This window comes from Eptesicus fuscus, chromosome 6 (assembly GCF_027574615.1).
Source record: "Eptesicus fuscus isolate TK198812 chromosome 6, DD_ASM_mEF_20220401, whole genome shotgun sequence".
Taxonomy (NCBI): domain Eukaryota; kingdom Metazoa; phylum Chordata; class Mammalia; order Chiroptera; family Vespertilionidae; genus Eptesicus; species Eptesicus fuscus.
Window position 1 is genome coordinate 102,687,837 of NC_072478.1, and position 20,416 is coordinate 102,708,252.

The window sequence follows — 20,416 nt, forward strand, 5'->3', positions numbered from 1 at the left end:
GGGTGCCGGACGAGAGAGGCAGCTCACACGGAGCGCTGATGGAGCGGTGGGGGAGGGGTGGCGAGAAGAGGAGGAGGCTGTGCGTGGGAGGAGGATGCTGGAGCTCTGGAGGACACCATGAGAAGGTTCTAGAAGGAGGGGAGGGGAGAGCTGGACCTGGGGAGAGACTATGCGGACAGGAAGGGGATGAGCATTCGCGTGGATGGGCTGCCCTTCAGAGATGAGGGCCTTCCAGTGGCTCGGAGGAGGGTGGACCCCTGGGCCCGGGAAGATCCAGCTGAGGCCTGGCAGTGTGACCAGAGGCTGATAGGTGGTGGTGGGGCTGCTGAGGGGATGCCCAGGGGCCTTAAAGTCACCCCCTGGGGTGGGGACCTGTGTCCCCGGGTGGGACCCCTCCGGCTGCTCCAGCTGGCTCTGGGAGGGTGCCACCCCGCCCCACCCTCTGACCCCCGGGTCAGGGGCCTGTCTCCTCGGGAGCGGGGAGTGTGTGGCTGGCCCCAGCCAGCTGCTTGGAATGCAGGAGGCCCCTGCAACGAACAGCTTTCACACCCCAAGGAAAAACAAGCCCATCTGCAAAAACCCAGAGGTGCGAGGTGGGGGCTTGGCACCGGCTGTGAGGGAGGAGCCTCCTGGTCAGCCTTCCTGCTGAGCCGGGGTGGGGAGCCGGGCCAGCGGGGCCTGTAGGCCGGCCCCTCCCTCCGAGGGGCCTCCGCGGGGCCTCGGGGAGAGCGGGCTGGGAAGCACCTGGAGGAAGGAAGCTCTGGGGACACTGCAGCGCGGAGGACCGGCTGGGAACGAGCACTGTGCAGGGAGTCAGCAGACCCCTCCACCCGCGCCCCCAGACTTGGGAGTGTCCTGGGGCCCTCCAGGGGTCCCCACCCCGGGCCTCAGTTTCCCCCACTGTCCAGCTGCGGGTGTCCATGGCCTGGGATGCTCTCTGGCGGGTGAGGGTGTTACGGCCTCTCAGTGTGAGCCGAGGGCCTGAGCGCCTGCCCGCTCTGGGCGCCTGGCGGAGCTGCTCGAGTTCCATTCCTGAATATCAATGAGCAGGCCCAGGAATGTCTGCCCCACAGCTGGCTGCGGGCACGGGCGCTGGGCTGGGAAGGGAGGAAATGGCCGCCGGCCTGCCCAGACCCACCTGCCCCTGCGACGGGCCGGCAGAGCATCGCCGGGTGGGACAGACCCTGAGGAGGCCGCGGTCACACGCGCTCTCTGCGCCCTCACATTTCTAAGGCTCCAACACGCTCCAGAATCCTGCATTGTATCTCCCGTGACATGCCCACCTTCCCTCTCCGGGAAGACACAGAACCAGGGTTCAGCCCTGGCCTCTTCAGCTCCAAACCTATCTGCACTCTGTTGCCCCAGGGGATGGGGAAGCGGCACGTTTGGACAGCTCAGAGGCGGTGGAGCTGAGAGCTGCATTCATTCATTTCTTCATTCTGCAAAGACTTCAGCGCCAGGCTGGTGTGGGGTGCCGGGGAGACAGCTGGGAGCAGGCCAGCGAGGCGTTAGGGACACAGACAGACGAGCCCTATGTGAAGCGGTGCCCCTTAACCATCCACGCCCTGTGGGCCACGGGACAGCCTGGCACGGGGCACTCCTCGGCGGCACAGAGGAAGCCCTGAAATGAGCCAGAGCATTTACGGATGAACCACGTCTCAAGACTGACCCTGCACCTGCAGGAGCGATGCAGCCTGGGGGGGAAGTGGGGCATTAGTCACCAAGCGTGCCAGGTCCTGGGGCTGGTGTAGGGCGGGGCGGGAATCAAGATTATGCGACAAGGTTTCCGTGCATGGAGGTCACAGACCAGCGGGAAACAACCCCATAGCCAGGCCACCATGGTGCAGAGCTCCGGTGGAGAGGAAGGAGGGGCCAGGTGGGAGGAAAGGCTCAGAGGTGGGGACATCGGAGTGACGTTGTAGGAGGAGAGAGACTTCCTCAAGGCATACGGTAGGGAAGGGCATTCTGGGCCGAAGGATCTGCATTTGCGAAGGCCGTGCAGCAGGCTTCAGCCTTGCTGGAATGTTGCAGGGTACCTGAGTCTGGACCTGGGCCTAACCCCAGAGAGGGGGTGAGGGCTGGGCAGCGAAGGGGATGCTTTGTGTGACCTGAGGGATATTTCAGCCTAGTCCCCTGGCCTAGCAAACAACTTCAATGTGTCTAATTGTGTCTGGTGAACTGGTCAGGACTGCCCGTGAAGCAAGGTGATGTGTTGAGGCTCACCGGCCTGCCCCTCCACAGAATCCAGGCTGTGTCTGAGCCACACACACACCGCCACCTGCAGAGGGGGCGGTAATAAAGAACCCATGGCAGGCGGTCCAGGTAGCTGCTGGGCCCCACCTGGTTGGTGGGGAAATGGCCTGGCCCTCAACAGCGTTTGCAGCCCTTCCCACCCAGACCAAGCTCAACCACAGGACCCGAGGCTGAGTAGCCTTTCCCAATCTGGGGCTCGGTTTCCCTGTGGGCTCAGGGATGTTCTCCAACACCCCCGTTTGATGTTTGAAGGAGAGGTGGAGTTGGATGGTCACATAGAAAGTGACTACAGAACTAGATTTAATTACCCGTGACCGCCATTGCTGACTCCGGGGGGGGGTGGAGAGACGGGAAGCGTCATGGGCCGGTGGCATTGGTTTCACTGCAGGGCCACCCCCTGGTGAGAACACTTAGCTTGAGGCTGGCATCTGACGTTCATGGGGTTAGACCTTTGTCTAGGCCTCGTATGGGGAGTAAAGGCAGAATTGGGACCTGTGTCCCTGTTACCCAGGGAGATAAGATTTATATCCGGCTCTGGGATCCCCTCATCCACTCCCCCACCCACCCATCCACCCATCACCTACCCACCCACCCATCCACCCACCTACCCACCCATCCATCCACCCACCCACATATCCACCCATCCATCCACCCACCTACTCATCCACCCACCCATTCACCTACCCATTCACCCATCCATCCACCCATCCACCCACTCACTCATCCACCCATCCACCCACCCACTCATCCACCCATCCACCCACCCACCCACCCACTTATCCACCCATCCACCCACCCACCCACTCATCCACCTATCCACCCATCCATCCACCCATCTATCCACCCACCCACCCACTCATCCATCCATCCATCCACCCACCCACCCACCCACCCACCCACCCACATATCCACCCATCTATCCACCCACCTATCCGCCCATCTGCCCATCCGCCCATCCACCTATCCACCTATCCATCCATCCATCCATCCATCCATCCATCCATCCATCCATCCATCCAATGACTAATTGTTTTGCACACGCACATTCTAGCTGAGTGATCTGTAATGGACACTGAGAGTGCATTAGAAAACGTGGCACAAATGCTTGAAGGGTCTCGCTCTGACAGTGGGTCCATTCCATTTGGCACTTAAGAAACTCCCTACTCCCTGTGTGTGTCCAGCGAAGCCACTTGGTTCCCGCGAGCCTCAGTTTCCGCCTTTGTATAGTGGGTTTCCTGATCACCTCCTGCGGTGCTGCTGTGAATTTCACGAGGTGATGGCTGGAGAACACCCAGCCTGGCACATGGGACTCCGTGTGAGAGCGCTTGTTGGTATTTATCATGGCGTCACGCCTGAGCCTCCAGCTGACGTGGCCCGGTGGCAGGACCGGCCACGGGAGTAGAAGAAAGAGGACCCTGGAGTTGGGCAGAGCTGGCCACGTCCTTGCTGTGTGACAGTTCCCCAGCTTTTCAAAATCCTCATTTGCCAACCAGAGTTTATAATTCCGACTTGCAGGGTTGGAAGGAAAGGGATATTTGAGGCCATCTTGTGTTAGAGGCACATGCTGAGCGTCCGCCTCATTCCGCGTACCGTCTCTGAGGGGATGCGCTGGGGCCATCCAAGGGCTGTGGGGAGAACCAGGAGGCCGCCGCGGTGGGCCTGGGACTCCCTGCACCCCTCCCGGGCCGTTGGGAAAGCCCCGTGCCTGAGGCTCGATGCAGTGAGGGACAGATCAGACGTGGTCCCTGCTGTCACGGAGCCCCCTAGATGGGGCGGGAAGGGGCACAGGACACCAAACACACAGTGAAGAGTGAGCTGCATGAAAGCTCCCGGGAGCAGCTCAAGGGGCGGCTTCAGATGGAGACGCCAGGGAGCCTCTCTGGGAAGCTGGCTTGGAGCGGTGACCCGAAGGGCTGGAGGGAACCAGCTGTTCAGACGCTGGGCAGAGAGGGCCGAGCAAGTGCAAAGGCCCTGGAGTTGCAGACTTTGGAAGCTGGAGACAGCCAAGCAGGTGGTGCGAGTGGGGGCTTTCATGTCCCACAGGAAGAGTGTAAGACATTCGGTCGGAAAGCCCGGGCCAGGCCAGATCAGACAGGCAGGTTCGTTTATGTAGATGGCGATGACTCATATTTCCCAGCCGAGGAAACTGAGGACACAGAGAGGTGAAGCCACCTGCCCCGAGTCAAGTTGGCAAGACACTGAGCCAGGTGGGCCTCCAAGTGTCCAGCCCTGTGGGGAGGCCAGGGACAAAGCCCTCAGGTGCTCTGAGGCCCCCCAGCCTCCCGGGGGCGAGGGCAGGGAGAACATGGTGTCTGCGGGAGGGAGTCAGAAGAGGCAGCAGCCTAAACACACGACAGACCCCGGCCAGCCCCGGCTGCCAACGCAACTGCTTGTGCGGCTGCCAAGGAGCCAGATGCCGCTTCTGGAAAAAATATCTTCCTGGCTTGGCACTCCGTGGTCGGCCTGCCTGCCATGCGAGGGGAGGAGGGGGCTGCCGGGCGTGGGCCGGCTGCTTAGCACCCCAGAACGCACTGCTGGGCCTTTGAAGCCGGGGCAGGAACAGGGAAGGGAGGGGGCGGGGAGGATGCAAGCAAAATATTTTCGCTAAAAATATTCTGGTCCAGAGAAGATCTTTTTTCTTTTTTTCCCCTACTCTTGCTGGAAAACCAAAGTCTTATTAAAACAACACCAGAATATTTCATGTTGCTATCAATTAGGCGAAGGAGAAGGAATCTTGAATTTTCCTTTCTGCCAGCTTCACATAAAAGGAATATTCTCCCAGAGGCCAAGGGATGAAGGGTTTTCGTTTTTTTTTTTCCTTTTCTACAAAAAAAAAAAAATAAAAAAAAAAAATTCCTGCAATGTGGATGGAAAGTTCCTCCTGTCTGAGAGCTTCCTGAGAAGTTGGGGCTCTGGACCCCGAGGCCAAATTCTCCCCCGAAGAGGGGTGGGGCAGGGCAGGTGGCTGGCCCCTTAAGAGGGCCCTCTGAACGCGTCAGGGAGGGATGCAGCCGGGCCTGCTCTGACCTGTGTACTCTCCAAGGCCCCGGGCCAGCTGGACCACAGAGCCCATGGCCAGGAGACGGGCGGATACAGACAGAGCACGTGGCCTCACCCCTAGCACCCTCAGGAAGGCTTTGGGGTCAAGGCAGGGACCTAGTGTGAAATGCCAGACCTGGCCGAGGCCACTCTGCCTCATTTGGGCCTCTCGTAGCCATGATGGTAACACCATTTCTACTTATGCGTGATGGGCCAGGGGCCTGGAAGTGAATGCGGACATGCTATCTCAGTCCTCACAGTGACACAAGAGAGGATTCTGTACCCCCGAGGCCCGTGAGCAAACGGGGGTTTGGTGTCACATACTAGTAGCTAGGAAGCTGCAGCGACAAGATCTGAACCCAAGTTCTTCTAGCCCTAAAGTCTGTGCTCTGTCCTCTGTCACGACCTCTCTCTCGATGACCCTTTGGTTCCAAGCTGGGTCTCCCGATGAGCATCCGGTAATGATGGAGGCTCTCAGTTCTCCCATTCCAAATCAGAGCTCCAGGAAGCAACCTTCAGCAATATTTTCTCTCCCCTCCCCCTCTTCTCAGCTTTCTAATATTTCCATTATTTATGCATTAATTAATTCATTCATTTATTCCTTCAATCGGCCATCCATCCATCCACCCACCCACCCACCTACACATCTATCCATCCGTGTACCCGCACATTCATCCACCCATCCATTCCAGGTACCGGAGATGCAGAAATGACTAGAACACAGCTCCTGCTCAAGTGCCACTCAGAGTCATCAAATGTTGAAGGTGGAATAGAATTTTAGAAAGTATGGAGTCCCATCCCTTCTCTTGTGTAGTCCGTGTGTGTGTGTGGTGGGGGTGGGCGGGTGGAGGAGGGCGGTATATCTTTACTTTAGAGCTGAGGATGCTGCATCCAGGAAAAGCAACGGGACTTCCTGGGAAGCTGAGCTTTGCAGCAGAAGGATCGAGAGGCTTGAAATCCACCCGAGCTCTAGTCCCGGCTCATGGCCCTGCTAGCTGGCCGACGTTGTGCAAGTCTCTGAAACCCTGGGGAAGCGGGGAGGGCAATGCGTGAGGCCAGAGAGGGCTCCAGGCAACGGAGGGCGTTGAAGGCCGTTGCTAGGAACTCTGAGTAACAGGGCACCACTGCAGGGTTGGACCAGAGCAGAGACGAGCTCCCCCTTATTGTTTAAAGGGATCCCTCTGGCTCTGTGCAGAGAATAGCCCATCAGGAGGCACGGGTCCGAGCAGCGTGACGACCAGTGAAGGAGCTATGGCAATAGCCCAGGCAAGGGGTAGTGGTGGTTTGGGCCAGGGTAAAAGCGGGGGAGGTGGCAAGAACCCTCAGTGTCCGAGGCGAGGTGTGGGGGGAAGAGGGCATCAAGAAGGACGTGGTGGCTTTAACCCGACCAGCGGCAATGGCGTTGCCATCCGCTGCGAGGGGAAGCTGTGGGTGCAGCCGGTTTTAGGGGGGAAAGATCAGGAGTTCACGCTTGGCTTGTGGAGTCGGACATGCCCACTGGCACTCAGTGGCGGCGTTGGAGAGGCAGTGGGACGTGCGGCCTGGGGTCAGGAGCAGGGCCGGGCTGGAGGTACAAATCTGGGAGTCATTGGTGTATGAATGTCACTTAATGCCTTGAGACTGAGAAGGTCACAAAGCGAGTGAGCGTGGACAGAGAAGTGACGAGGACCAAGGCCTGAGCCTCAGGCTGCATTAGGAAGAGACGGTGACTAATCTACAGTGAGACCTCAGCATATGGAGGAGCAGCAGACACAGAAGGAGCCAGCAAGGTCACTGAGCTTTAGGAGAGGGTCAGACAGGGCTGTTGGAGCCAGAGGTGGCTCCTCGTCCAGCCCAGGGGTCACCCACAACCTAGTCTGGCCCAGTTCCCTCTGACAGCTGTTGAATGGCGTGGGCCTGGGCCGCTGTTAGCATCTGAAGTTATTCTGTTCCAGGGGAGGGGAAGGGAGCCCAAACCGAGGCTGCAGGTTCATGGAAACCTCTCTGTTGCCCGATCAAGAAAGTACTATTATCATCCCCATTTTAAAGATGAGGAAACTGAGGCTCAGAAAGGGGAAGCCATGGGCCCAGGCCTGGCTCTAAAGGTCACGCACCTAACCCAAGGGAGGGAAGGGGATGCAGAGGGGAGCTGCGCAATCTTGATGTTGTGATTTGGGCCTCTCTCTCCTGAGAGAGAGCTCTGGGCCTGTGCAGTCCACGCTGACGCTCCAGGGGCGGGGCGGTGAGCTGGGGGCGGGAGGTGGAAGGCAGGAGCCCGGACGAGGGGCAGCCACCCCTCAGCTCAGCCCGTGCGGCCCTGAGGAAAGGTGGGCATGACTGCCAGCCCCGGTTTCTAAAGAAGCCGGAAATCTGGAATTTTATGTGAAATTTCCCACTTTTTAAAGCAGCCTTGGGTCCAAACAAAACATGTCTGCGTGCTGACTTGACCTCCTGGGCCACCAGCTCGAGGCTCTGGCCTTTCGGACTGGGGATTACAAGCAAGGGCTTCAGGACCCCACACGCCTGGGCGTGTAACCCCCAGTCCCTCCCTTACCGGCTGTGTGATCTTGGGCAAGTGAGTTCGCCTCTCGGAGCCTCAGTTTCCTCATCTGTCAATCATCTCTGATCTCAGGCTCAGGGCTGCAGAGGATCATGGGAGAGAATGTGTGCAGAGCACCTCGCCCAGCATTAGGCACCTCACAGGGTGCTTTGTAAAAGGTGGTGAGGAGGTGGTCGTGTGTGTGTGTGTGTGTGTGTGTGTGTGTGTGTGTTGGGGGTGGGGCGCCGGAGAGATTGGTATTGCCCACCCTGGCCTTCATCGGTGGCCTCTGAGTGCTGGGGAGCTCGTGTTCGGATCCTGCCCAGCCTGCCCTCCAGGGCTGCCCGTGCCTCCGGGACCTCGCTGTCAGGCCCTCCCCACGGGCCACTTAGGGCTCTCCTGGGCAGTGTGGGCTCAGCCGAGCACCCTCACCCGCCTGGCTCCCCCTCCCGCTACCTCTCTGCTGCACAGGAGAGCCGCGGGGACGTCTGGATTCCTGAGGGGATGTTTTCCACATTTCTGGAAACCCACTGCGGTTTGGTTTTCCGTGGTAAAGGCCTTGGCAGGGGCTCAGCCCAGTGGAAGGCTGGTGGCTGGGTGGGGCCAGAGTCAAGGAGACATTCATTGAGCGCCCACTGTGTACCCGGGGATTCACAGATGCTTCAAACAGCCCTGGCCCTCCAAGAACCTCATTATCTTGTTATGGATACAGACTGGAAACATGAGAAGTTCAAAACAGAGCTTAAAACCAAACTCCTTGTCGCTCAAGCCAGGAGCCCGCCCACCCCTGGCTGGCTCCTCCTCTTCATTGGATCACCACTAGGTTCTGCCCTTCGGCCTCCTTGGTCCTGCGGCCCTCTCAGGCCCGCCCCTTTCTCTCCATCGCCTGGGCAAGGCCTTCCTTTGGGTCCCCATCTCCGTCCCCTGGGGGATGGCAGCTGCCGCCCCTGCCTCCAGCCAACCCTCCTCCAGTCTTTCCCCACGTGGCCCCTGGACGTTCTAAAACCCAAATCTGCTCACGTAACTCCCCCACCGAAAGCCCTCAGTGACCCCAAGGAGTCCACAGTCCCCACTGGGCTCTGCCTGCTGTCTTTGACAGCTTCGCGTCCGACCAGGGTTCCCCGCACCCGTGTCAGCCGCACGGACCTCTTGAAGTTAACCCTATGCCTCTGCCTTCTCGGAGCGCTGGGCCTTTGCACACACGATTCTCTCTTCCTACCACCCTTCACCAAGCGCACTCCTCGTCACTCTTCAGGGCTCGGCTTGAATGCCACCTCCTCCAGGAAGTCTCCCCCACCCACTTGGAGATTTTTTTAAAAATCTGCTTTTGAGGTGTCCTTTTCTAGTTTGCCCACTTCTGTACACGTTAAGAATTTTCTTTCGTTTAAGGCCAGGTTGGGAAGGGATCTTATTGTTGCTTTTCTCTGTTGATGGTGCTTTGTATGTGTCGCATTGGATGTATCCCTGAGGTGTGTTTTGCCTTCTTTTCCTTCTGTTTGGCTGTGCGGACCTTGGTGTGCTGGGGGGATTTGTTGAGCGGATTGGCCCCAAGCCCACTGCCCTTCTAATGGCGTGAGTGAGACAAGACCGCTTTCCGGGGCGGGAGGACACGGTGGGGCGTGTGCGTCCGGAGTGTGCTGCATGGTCGCGCTTTATTATTTATGGCAGAGAAATTACAGACTATCTGACACGCATTTAAAACTTTTTTTTCACCTGTCCAAAAATATAGCTTGCTTTTTAAAAACCATAAAAAAATATTAAAGAAATCTTGGATAATAACATGATGAGGGATAAATTCCCCCAAATTACTGATCGTTTCTACCAATTTTTACATGTTATTTCTTTGTTGTCTTTTTCACTTTAATTTTTCTTTTTTATAAGTTTGAAGTCTGCTCTATATGCAATTCTGTTCCTGCTTTTCCTTCACTTAATATTGTGATAAGCATTGTATGCATTTTTGTTTGTGTTTATTGAGACAGCTTTAGAAACATCATTGTAAATGTTTGTCATACTATTTGAAGTGAATATGTTGCCATCTATATTTTTCATTTTTAAATATATTTTTTATTGTTGACAGTATTACAGATATCTCCCATTTCCCTCCCCTTCCCTCCACTTCTCCCAGGCCCTATCTACGCCCCTCCCCACCCCTTAGGACTTAACTACCCTATTGCCCCTGTCCATGGGCTATGCATATAAGTATATACATTCTTTCATTTATCTCTTCTTGTTCTCCATCCCCATGTCGAGGTGTGTCAGTCTGTTCCATGCCTTCCTGCTTCAGGTCTTATTTTGTTGGTCGATTCATGTTGTTCATTAGATTCCACAAATAAATGAGATCATGTGATTAGTCTTCTCCTCCAGGGTGTCTGTGGGCAAAAGCAAGGAAGATGAGAGGGAGCAGCAGAGAGAGGAGGTGGCCATGCAGGGTCATGCCGCTGATAAGATCAGGGATGGGACGAGGAAGAGGTGTCCTGATCCCCTAACCAGAGTGTTGTCCACCACCCTTTCCTGTGCCCCCTACCCTCTGCCCAGATCAGTCCTTTGCCTAGTCAAGGTTTTTGCACACAGCTTCCCCCAGTCCACACCTGGAAAAAGCATACCACATTTCTATCATCGCAGCACCGAAGATGGAGTCTATAAATGGTTCTGGTTGCAGTTCTTGCATATTCGCTGGATGTCATAAAAATGGCTCAGTGCAAACCGGGAGCCATCGCCGTCCACAGCTGGGTGCTGATGACTGCACTTGGAAAGCAGAGAGCTGTGCGTGGATACCCCAAAGAACAACCTGGAAGTGCCGGTTGGCTTGGCTGTAACTGTGATGGGGCCACGTGGTCAGTGAGTCTGGGATCCTGTCCACAGTTGGGGTGACCAGGTAGAGTCCAGCAGGAAATGTGTAGTTGGCGAATGGAAGGTTCAGGAATGTGAATAAAAATAGCGTCAGAGGACATACACTGAGTGGCCAGATTATTATGATCTCTGAACACATAAAAATCTGGCCACTCAGTGTATTTGTATCTCAAATGGGCACCAAAAGTATTCTAGACTTTTGCTGGAGATCAACCACCTATTTGCCCTGAGCTTTCCATCAGCCAGTGCAAAGGGGAAAACTGATCAGGTGCACGATTTATAGTATCTTTGGTATCAAATAAATGAGGTAATCAAGAGAAGTACACTGAGTGGCCAGATTATTATGCGTTCAGAGATCATCATAATCTGGCCACTCAGTGTATATCCTCACCTGTTATCCTGGCACCACGGGAAGATGCTGGATCTGGAATATCACCACCGAGTTTGAATGCTGCTTCCCCCTCTTGCAGCCTGGGTGACCGGGGGCATTTCACCCACTCCCTTAGAGCCTCTGCTTTGTTATTTGTAGAATAGGCATGTGGCAGACACCACTAGCTGTCCCACTGAATGGCTGTTACCTCCATCTTCCTTGCTAACAGAGCCCTGGGTTCATCCTTGTGTTTACCTTGGGGATGAATCCTATTTGGTCTAAGCCAATGACTGGTGGAGGAGTTGGCATGTGACCAAGTTCTGACCAATAGGAAGTCTGGTTGGTGGTTCATGCAAAATATCTTCCTTCCTGTCTCTTCCTGCCCGGAATTCCTCTGTGCAAAGATGAGCTAGTTGTAGCGGAAGCAATCATCCTACAACTGTGAGATGATGAGCCTGGAAGTAAAAGCCCATGCCCTGGGGATGGGCAGGGGAGTCTCCTCAATGACAACGCTGAACTGTTGCACCAAATTTGGGACTTCTTGTTATAGGAGGTAATTAGGTCATTGTTGGTGCGGGTGCCCTGTTACTCATAGCTGAAGCAGCCCTAACTGACATTAGGGATAACGGTAGCTACTTCCAGAGCTCCTGGGGGAACGAAATGACATATTGTATGTGCTGTGCTACTGCCGTCCCTCTCTTACCTGGTCCTCATTGCAAAGAGTGTGATCTCTCTCTTTTTTAAAAATATTTTATTGATTTTTTACAGAGAGGAAGGGAGAGAGATAGAGAGTTAGAAACATCGATGAAAGAGAAACATTGATCAGCTGCCTCTTGCACACCTCCTACTGGGGATGTGCCCGCAACCAAGGTACATGCCCATATGCCCATGACCGGAATCGAACCTGGGACCTTCCAGTCCGCAGGCCGATGCTCTATCCACTGAGCCAAACCTGTTAGGGCAAGAGTGTGATCTCTAACGCAAGGCTGGAGAAAGCCACATCGGAAAAGAGTGACATGTTGGTAATGGCACTTGCAGGACAGTTGACGGCCCTAGAAATACTCAAAGGGGCATAAAATAGTAAGACATGATTCAGAACAATTGTCAACACATGCAACCATCAGCTCTGTCAGACCCCACCCCTTTAATGGAACATCTATCAAACAGATTCTTTCAATAGAGGCAGTCCCAACTGTATGTGGGGGTGATCAATTCGGTGTCATCATTTATTCTAACAGCCAGTGCCTCCAAGTTGGTCAGTCTAAATCGATTACTCCGACGTCACCCAGGAGTGGCCGGGTGGCCCAATCCGGGTCCATGAGCTGTGAGGACAACCTGCTGTGGGTTCTTGCGAAGCATTTCTGCTCTCCGGAGCAGAAGCCACGGATGCTGTGGTGTCTGGGTGAGACATCTGGAACCACTGTGGCCATGTGACTCCCGGGCTGAGGATGAGATCAACCCTGAGACACGGAGGGTGGCTGCAGGGCGCCCGCTCTTCACCGGGTGGTGCTGAGCTGCTGAGCTTGCCAGGCCTGGAGCCTGCCCTGCACCTGGACTTTCTAATACATGAGCTAAATATTTACTTACGGTTTATGAGTTGGGGTTTGGGGTTTTGTTGCCGAAAGCATCCTGCCTGATACTCTGAGTTTATTTAAGAAATTCTAGTTTATGCAAAGGAAACCCAGATGTACACCCAGTTTTACAGAACCAAGCTCTCGCCGGAAGTGAGGTAGGCTTTTGGGATGGGCGGAGAGGCAGCCCTGTGCGGACGCTGGACAAGAGAGTTCAGTGCTGTTGAAGCTGTGAGTTGGTAAAGAAATCGGGTATTGCTACCGCATTGGTCAGGGTTCTTTAACAAAACAGAACAGAGAGAGAGAATTAAGGAATTGACTCACATGATCGTGGAGGTTGGCAAGTCCAAAATCTACAGGGTGGGCCAGCCAGCTGGAGACGTAGGGAGAAAATGACATTCTAGTTCAAGTTGGGAGACCAGTAGGTTGGAATCCCAGGAGAGAGTCCATGTTGTGGTTCAGATACAAAGGCCATTGGCTGCAGAATTCCCTTTTGCTCAGGGGCGGTCAGTCATTTCTTTGTTCTCGTCGGGCCTTCGACTGATTGGACGAGGCCCACCTGCATTATAAAAAGCAATCTGCTTTCCCCAAAGTCCACTGAATTCAATGTTAATCTCCTTCAAAAGCGGCCTCACAGGAACATCCGGAACAATGTCTGGCCACGTGGCTGGGCACTGTGACTCGGCCAAGTTGATACATAAACTTGGTTATCACACCTGCCTGAATGGTAACAGTGAACCTCACAAGCACTCGGCGGACCGGTGCTCAGCAGTGTGTCTGGTCAGTGCCCTGAGCGGAGGCGCGGGGTTTAGGACCTCCCACCTGCCCTCCACAGGCCCAGGAGCCCGTGGCCCTGTCACTGCTCCGGGCCAGCTGTGAGCTGTGCATTCCTTCCCCGGCCAACAGCCCATAACCAGTGCCCTACCTCCAGGCCACCCCTGCTTTCTGCATCCTTTGCTCTGATAGTGCCCCACTCAGAACTTCAGTGGCTCCTGCTTCAAAACAGGTGGCGAGGAGGCCTCTGGGGATCTATTGGACTCTTCTATGTCTTGGACCCCCAGGAGGACAGGGTCCACCTCAGAGTCTCCTGTGTGACCTACTCTGGACCATGCTTTGTCACACTCTGCCACTGTGTTCTCTGCTCCCTCCCCTTGAGAGGTTTACTCCCCTCCTGTCCTCCATCTGACGAACTCCTCTTCAACCTTCAAAGCCTTGCTCTGTCAGATGTCACCTCCCTGAGGACCCCTTTCCTGGCCCTGCAGGTAGAGCCAAGCACAGCACAGCCTCCTCTGTGCTGCCGTGTACCTGCTCCAGGGTCCTCGCTGGTTCCTGCGCCTCTCCTCCCCTCCCCCACGGTGAGTGTGGCCTTAGTATAGCCCTTAGTGTTCCCTGTGGGCACCCAAGGGACCCACTGGCACTGGTTAAATGGACTTGCATTTGTAGCGAGTTCCCACCTTGCCCACCCACCCACCTCTGACAGTGCTAACACGTGGTAGACATTCAAACCAGACTTTCTGAACTGAACTGGGGTGAACAAACATGGAAGGAAGGAAGGAAGGAAGGAAGGGAAGGAAGGAAGGAAGGAAGGAAGGAAGAAAGGAAGGAAGGGGCATGAAAAAAAAAAAAAAGCAAAAATCTCTATTTAGAGGGAGATGGTGGGGGGGGGGGTGGGGGGAAGAGTGGTATAAAGACAGCCAATGTGGTATAGAGGGTGTCCCTTTTCTTCACTGTGTACTCGACCCAAATCCCCGAAAGAAAAGAAATGCTCAGAGAGAGTCATCTGCTAGGAAAGCTTCCTGCCCTCCCCAGGCACGTTGCTGGGAAAGTTTCTCGAGAAGAGAGATGGGTCCCAAATGGCTGAGTCATTGGACATGCGACAGGCAAATGGTCAGAGGTCACTGGGGAGGGAGCCCACGTCTCCCCGCTCATCTGCCCAAGGGCAGTCGTCACACAGATACCCCTGCCACTGTCTCTGCCCCGGGCCTGCTCTGCTTGCACCCCCCTTGGACGCTCCATGGACCTCCGCTCCAAAGCCAAGACCCGGCGACGGAGGAACCGGCTCCGGGCCGGGCCAGGGCCGCGCCCCACACTGGGAACCGAGCTGCGGTCCAGCCTCTGTCCTGCTTGGCTGACGTGATTCCGCCTTCGCCCCACGTCTGGCCAGGCCTGGGCTGAGCTGGAGCTGGGAAGAGAGGTGGGGGAATGTCCCGGCGAGAGGGCGCAGTCTGTTCTTGGAAGTCGGGATTGCTCTGCCCATTTTATAGATGAGGAAACCGAGGTTTCCTGAGGACAAGAGACTCGCTAAAGATCACTCAGCAGGAAGAGCCAGAGCCAGAAGCCGAGCCCCAGCCTCTCTGCCCTGAACCTCTACTGCCCTGGCGCTGCACTCTCTTCTCTGACTCCTGGGTGACGCTGCCAAATCATCTCAAGGAAAAAAAAACAGAAAGGAAAAATAAAAAAAGAAAGAAAAAGGATGACCTCTGCTTTACTCAAATGTGGCCACCAAGAGGGCGCGTCTTTCCCTTCAGGCTCAGGAGGTATTGGCGGAGCCTAGGCCCTCGAAAGCTCGGAGCTGGGCTCCTGGGAGACTGATGGGAACCTGCGTCGGGTCCGCGCCTGGGTCTGGCTTTCTCTGACCTCTCAGGCTGACCCTTGGCCCCGGTACATGTCACTTGACCTGGTGCCTCGAGCTCTTGGTCCCAAGCAGGACCACACCGCCAAGGCCAGGGAGGAAGAAGGAAGAAGGAAGAACGGACAGTGAACTGGCCAGGACACGCAGGGACGTGGTGACCAGGAGCTTTTGTAAAGGAAGGGGCTGCGGGGAGGAGGGATGTATATTTAGAAATAAAGAGTCTGACCAGCTCAGTAGAGGGAGAAGGGGGAAAAAAGCCCGAGTCCCTGCAGTAACCTGTTTGCAAGATCTGCCTAATTTAGCAGAAAATCGCACACACTGGTCCTGGCACGGGCTGGTGGAAGGTATTTCCTCCCCAGCGTGGGTCAAGTTTCATTCATAGGTGCTGTCTAAAATTAGACCCTCCGCTTTCATTCCCATCCAAACGCCCTGCCTAGTGCAATATTTGGGAGAAACAGGCACTCCATTAAAAGTGTGCCTTCCTCCCAGCGGCCCCGGGGCTGGGAAGGGCTGGGCCCTGTCCTCGGCTGGCGGCCGCTGCGGCTCATAAACCCGGGTCTAAATTCAAAGCATCCGCTCCGGCTGGTGACCTCTGGCTTCCAGGCAAACCCATGCCTCCTCCTCCAGCTCACACCAAAGGCCTGGCCAGGTCGCTGGGAGGGACCCGTTTCAGGCCTGTGACCTTCTGTCTGAGGGTGCCTCCCTACAGAGGGAAGATGGGCTGAGAAGAGGGGCCCGTCAGGCCGGGGCCGTGCCACGGGGCCTCTGCCCTGACGGCTTCCTCTCCTCCGGACTCGGGGAGCCTGCCAGCTGGGCCTTTCAGTCTCAGACAAAAACAGCTTTGTTGTTTTGATTGTTCTCCAAATTAGCATCCCATTAAGGAAAGACTCGTGTGGACGGATACCTTCGTTTAATCAATGTGTAGTGAGCACCTTGCATTTGGAGTTTTTTTGGTTGTAACCGACGGGAGGAGGAACCTGGGGGCCTCCAAGAGCAGGTCGTGTGCCAGGGATGGGCTGGAGTCACAGCCTGAGCATGACCATGGGAAACCCAGGATGTGCTTTCTCTTTATCTCGTGCTTCCACTTTAAAAAAAAATTATAAAAATATATATATTTTATTGATTTTTTTACAGAGAGGAAGGGAGAGGGATAGAGAGTTAGAAACATCGATGAGAGAGAAACATCGATCAGCTGCCTCCTGCACACCCACTATTGGGGATGTGCCCACAACCAAAGTACATGCCCTTGACCGGAATTGAACCTGGGACCCTTCAGTCCACAGGCTGACGCTCTATCCACTGAGCCAAACCGGTTAGGGCTCGCGCTTCCACTTTTCTCGTAGCAGCAGCAACGCTTCTCTCACTGTCTGCTGGCCTTTCTGCTCCTCAGGCCACATGGTCTCAGTTCCAGCCATCTGCACAAAGACAACGCCTATTCCAGGGTTCCAGTTCCAAAGTCCCAGGGAAGGTTTCTAATTGGCTTGGCTTGTATCAGGTGCCTGCCCCCTGACCAATCAGGGGAGGAGCTATTTGCTAGCATGGTGGATTCTGCTGTATCCATGTGAATGGCAGAAGGACCCCCCACTGATCCCTGATAGCTGACTCCTCATTGGTTCATCAACCTCTGATATATTGCCCACCCTAAACCCCCAGGACCCTTTAGTCCCCATTTAACCTTCCAATGACCCCTGTTTCCTTCTTCAGCTCCTGCCTTCACCCCTGTCAGGAGTCTGGGGATGTGAGTGGGATTGGATGGATGTCCTTGCTGCAGGAGCAGGAGGGTGGGTCCACTTCCTGAACATCTCCTGGGACCTTCTGTGGCCGCCTGGGTGAGTCATGTCCTCCGCCCTCCCACCCAGCTCCATCCTGGTCGCTCAGAGCGGGGCTGGCTCCCGGCCTGGCCCTGCCGGCTTCCTCCCATTTCCCCAGGGAGAGACGGGGATCTGGTGAGACCCAGGGTGGCTTGGGAGACAAGGAAGTCAGCCTGGACCATTTCATGGGCCCTACAGCTGGGGGAGGCGCACGATGACGCTTTTTCCTTCTAAGAGTTTTTTTTTTTTTTATCTCCAGAGTGCCCTGGTCAACTTTCTTTCTTTCTTTCTCTTTCTTTCTTTCTTTCTTTCTTTCTTTCTTTCTTTCTTTCTTTCTTTCTTTCTTTCTTTCTTTCTTTCTTTCTTCCTTCCTTCCTTCCTTCCTTCCTTCCTTCTTCTTTCTTTCTTTCTTTCTTTCTTTCTTTCTTTCTTTCTTTCTTTAAAAATATTTTTTTTTATTGATTTCAGAGAGGAAGGGAGAGAGATAGGGAGAAACATCAATGGTGGTAGAGAATCATTAATTGGCTGCCTCCTGCACGCCCCCTACTGGGGGGATGGTCAAGCCTGCAACCTGGGCATGTGCCCTTGGCCAGAATCGAACCTGGGACCCTTTAGTCCACAGGCTGACGCTCTATCCACAGAGCCAAACCGGCTAGGGCATGGTCAACTTCCTTAAAGTTGCTTCTTTACATCCATCCATCCTTGTACCTACACCTACCACAGACCTGGGCCAAAAAAACTCCGTTTCTAAGACTGTCTTAGTTAAGAACTTCTAAGACAGACTTCTTGGAAAACAGCCTCATGTTTTTCTCATCATGACCATTGCCTGGCTCATAAAGGGCATCAGCGTTTGTTGAATGGAGAGACGGGGTCAGAAGAGAAGGAAAACCAGCCTCACATGCCACCAGCAGGAAACTGCCAGCGAGTTTGTAAAGCTGGGTCACGGCAAGGAAGCGCATTTTGTCGGGAAGACGTGGACCCATTTCTCTGCTGACGCTGCCCTGTGTGGTCCGATGGCTTCCCTCTCTCCTGGGTGCTACCCAACTCCATCAACACACCCAGCTCATAGCATGAACCACAGACGACCATTCACATGTCCCCTTGACATTCGTCCTTTCCTTTTCAACTCAAATTAAAACCAAGTTTGAGTCCTCAAGCGATAGATGGGCAGGAAGCTCGCCCACAACCTGCCTTTTGGCCACCTCCTTCCCCTCGAATGGCCCAGGATCTCCTGGGGCTCATGCATCCGGAAGCAAAAGTCTGCCAACTTGTAACAGACCCGGCCCACGCACGGCTCTTGAGAGTGAGGGCCTCCTTCTAGGGTCACCCTAGGCACTTCGCTTGCCTCACGTTAGTCCTAACCCTCAAAAGCAAAAAGCCACTCCCAGGCACAGTCCCCACTTGGCTAAGGAGGGGATTTCCCTCCCTGTGATTGCAATGCCTCATAGATGTGTCTTGTCCTTGGCCCCAAGGAAGCCTCCACTCTGTGGGCCTTTTGTTCTTGTGTTTGAATGTCAAGGCCAAGGGGAAGGGAATAATTCTGTGCATCTGTGTTCATGACAGATATTGGTCTATAGTTTTCTTATCTTGTAATTCCCTCTTTTTTTTTTTTTTTTTTGTTAATCTTAACCAGAGGATATTTTTTCCCACTGCTTATTTTTTAGATAGAGTGGAAGGGAGGTTGGGAGGGGGAGAAAGAGAGAAACATCAATGTGAGAGAGACATGTCGATTGGTTGCTTCCTGAACACACCCTGACCAGGACCTGGGATCAAACCTGCAACTCAGGTACATGCCCTTGACTGAGAATAGAACTCTTGACCCCTGGGTGCCAGGGCTGACGCTCTAATCACCGAGGGACAGCAGCCAGGGTGTTATCTTGTAATTTCTTAATCTGGTTTTGATATTAGGATAATGCCGGCCTCATAGAATAAATTTGAAAGTATTCCCTTCTCTTCAATTTTCTGGAACTGTTTATATGTGGAGCAGATATTATTTCTCCCTTAAATATTCAGTAATATTTACCCGTGAAGCCATGAGTTTTGTTTTGGGGATGATTTGTAAATTCATTTTAATAATTTTAGGGGTATAATCTGTAGCAATGTCTCTTTCTTGTTTCTGATACTGGTAATTTGTATAATCTCTTCCTTTTCCTGATTAGGAAAGCTAGAAGTTTTTACATTTTTATTGATATTTTCAAGGAGCCAGTTTTTAGTTTCATTGATTTTTCTATTGTTTTCTGGTTTATATTTTATTGATTTCTGTGGTAATTTTTGTTATTCCTCTTCCTCTGCTTTCTTTAGGATTACTTTGCTCTTTTGTTTTCTAGATTTTTAGGATAGAAGCTGAAGTTATTAACGTGAATACTCCTTTCTTTTCGAATACAGGCATTTTGTGCTATACATTTCCTTATAAGTACTGATTTAGTGACAGATCACAAGTTTTGATACGGTGTCTTTTCACTTTCATTCAGTCCCAAATACTTTCTAATGTCTCCTTTGATTTTTTTCATTGACCCCCCTCAATTATTTAGAAGCATGTTATTTAGTTTCAAATATTTGTGGATTTTCCAGAGATCTTTCTGTTATTAATTTATAATTTGATTTCACTGTGGTCAGAGAACATACTTTGTATAACTGGAATCCTTTTAAGTTTATTTAGACTTGTTTTATGGCCCAAAATATGGTCTGTCTTGGTAAATGTTCCTTGTGCACTTGAAAAGAATGTGTATTCTGTGCTATTGGGTGGAGTGCTGTGTCCGTGCCAATTAGGTCAGGCTGGTTAATAGTGTTGTTCAAGTCTTCTATATCCTTATTGATTTCCTGTCTATTTATCCTGTCAACTCTTGAGAGAGAGAGAGAGAGAAAGGTATTAAAACCTTTTATTATAATGATGGGTTTGTTTCTTTTTCTACTTCAGTTCTACCAGTTTTGCTTCATGTGTTTTGAAACTCTTATAGGTGTGTAAATATTTAGAGTTGTTATGTCTTGAGGAATTGACCTCTTTATCATGGGACAATGAGCTTCTTTATTTTACTTTAATATTCATATAGCCACCCCAGCTTTCTTTTGATTAGGGATAACTCTTTTTACATGGTATCTCTTTTCTCATCCTTCTACTTTCAATCTATTTTTGTCTTTAGATATAACTTGCATTTTCGATAGGCAGAATGCAGTTGACTTTTTTTTCTTTTTTAATCCAGTATGAAAATCTCTGCCCTTTAATTGTGAGTGTTTAGAACATTTACATTTAATGTGCTTGTATGAATAGGTTTAAGTTTATCATCTTGATAGTTTTCTATTTTTCTCATCTCTTCTTTTCCTTTTTTTCTGCCTTCTTTTAGGTTAACTATTTTTTATGACTCTATTTCATCT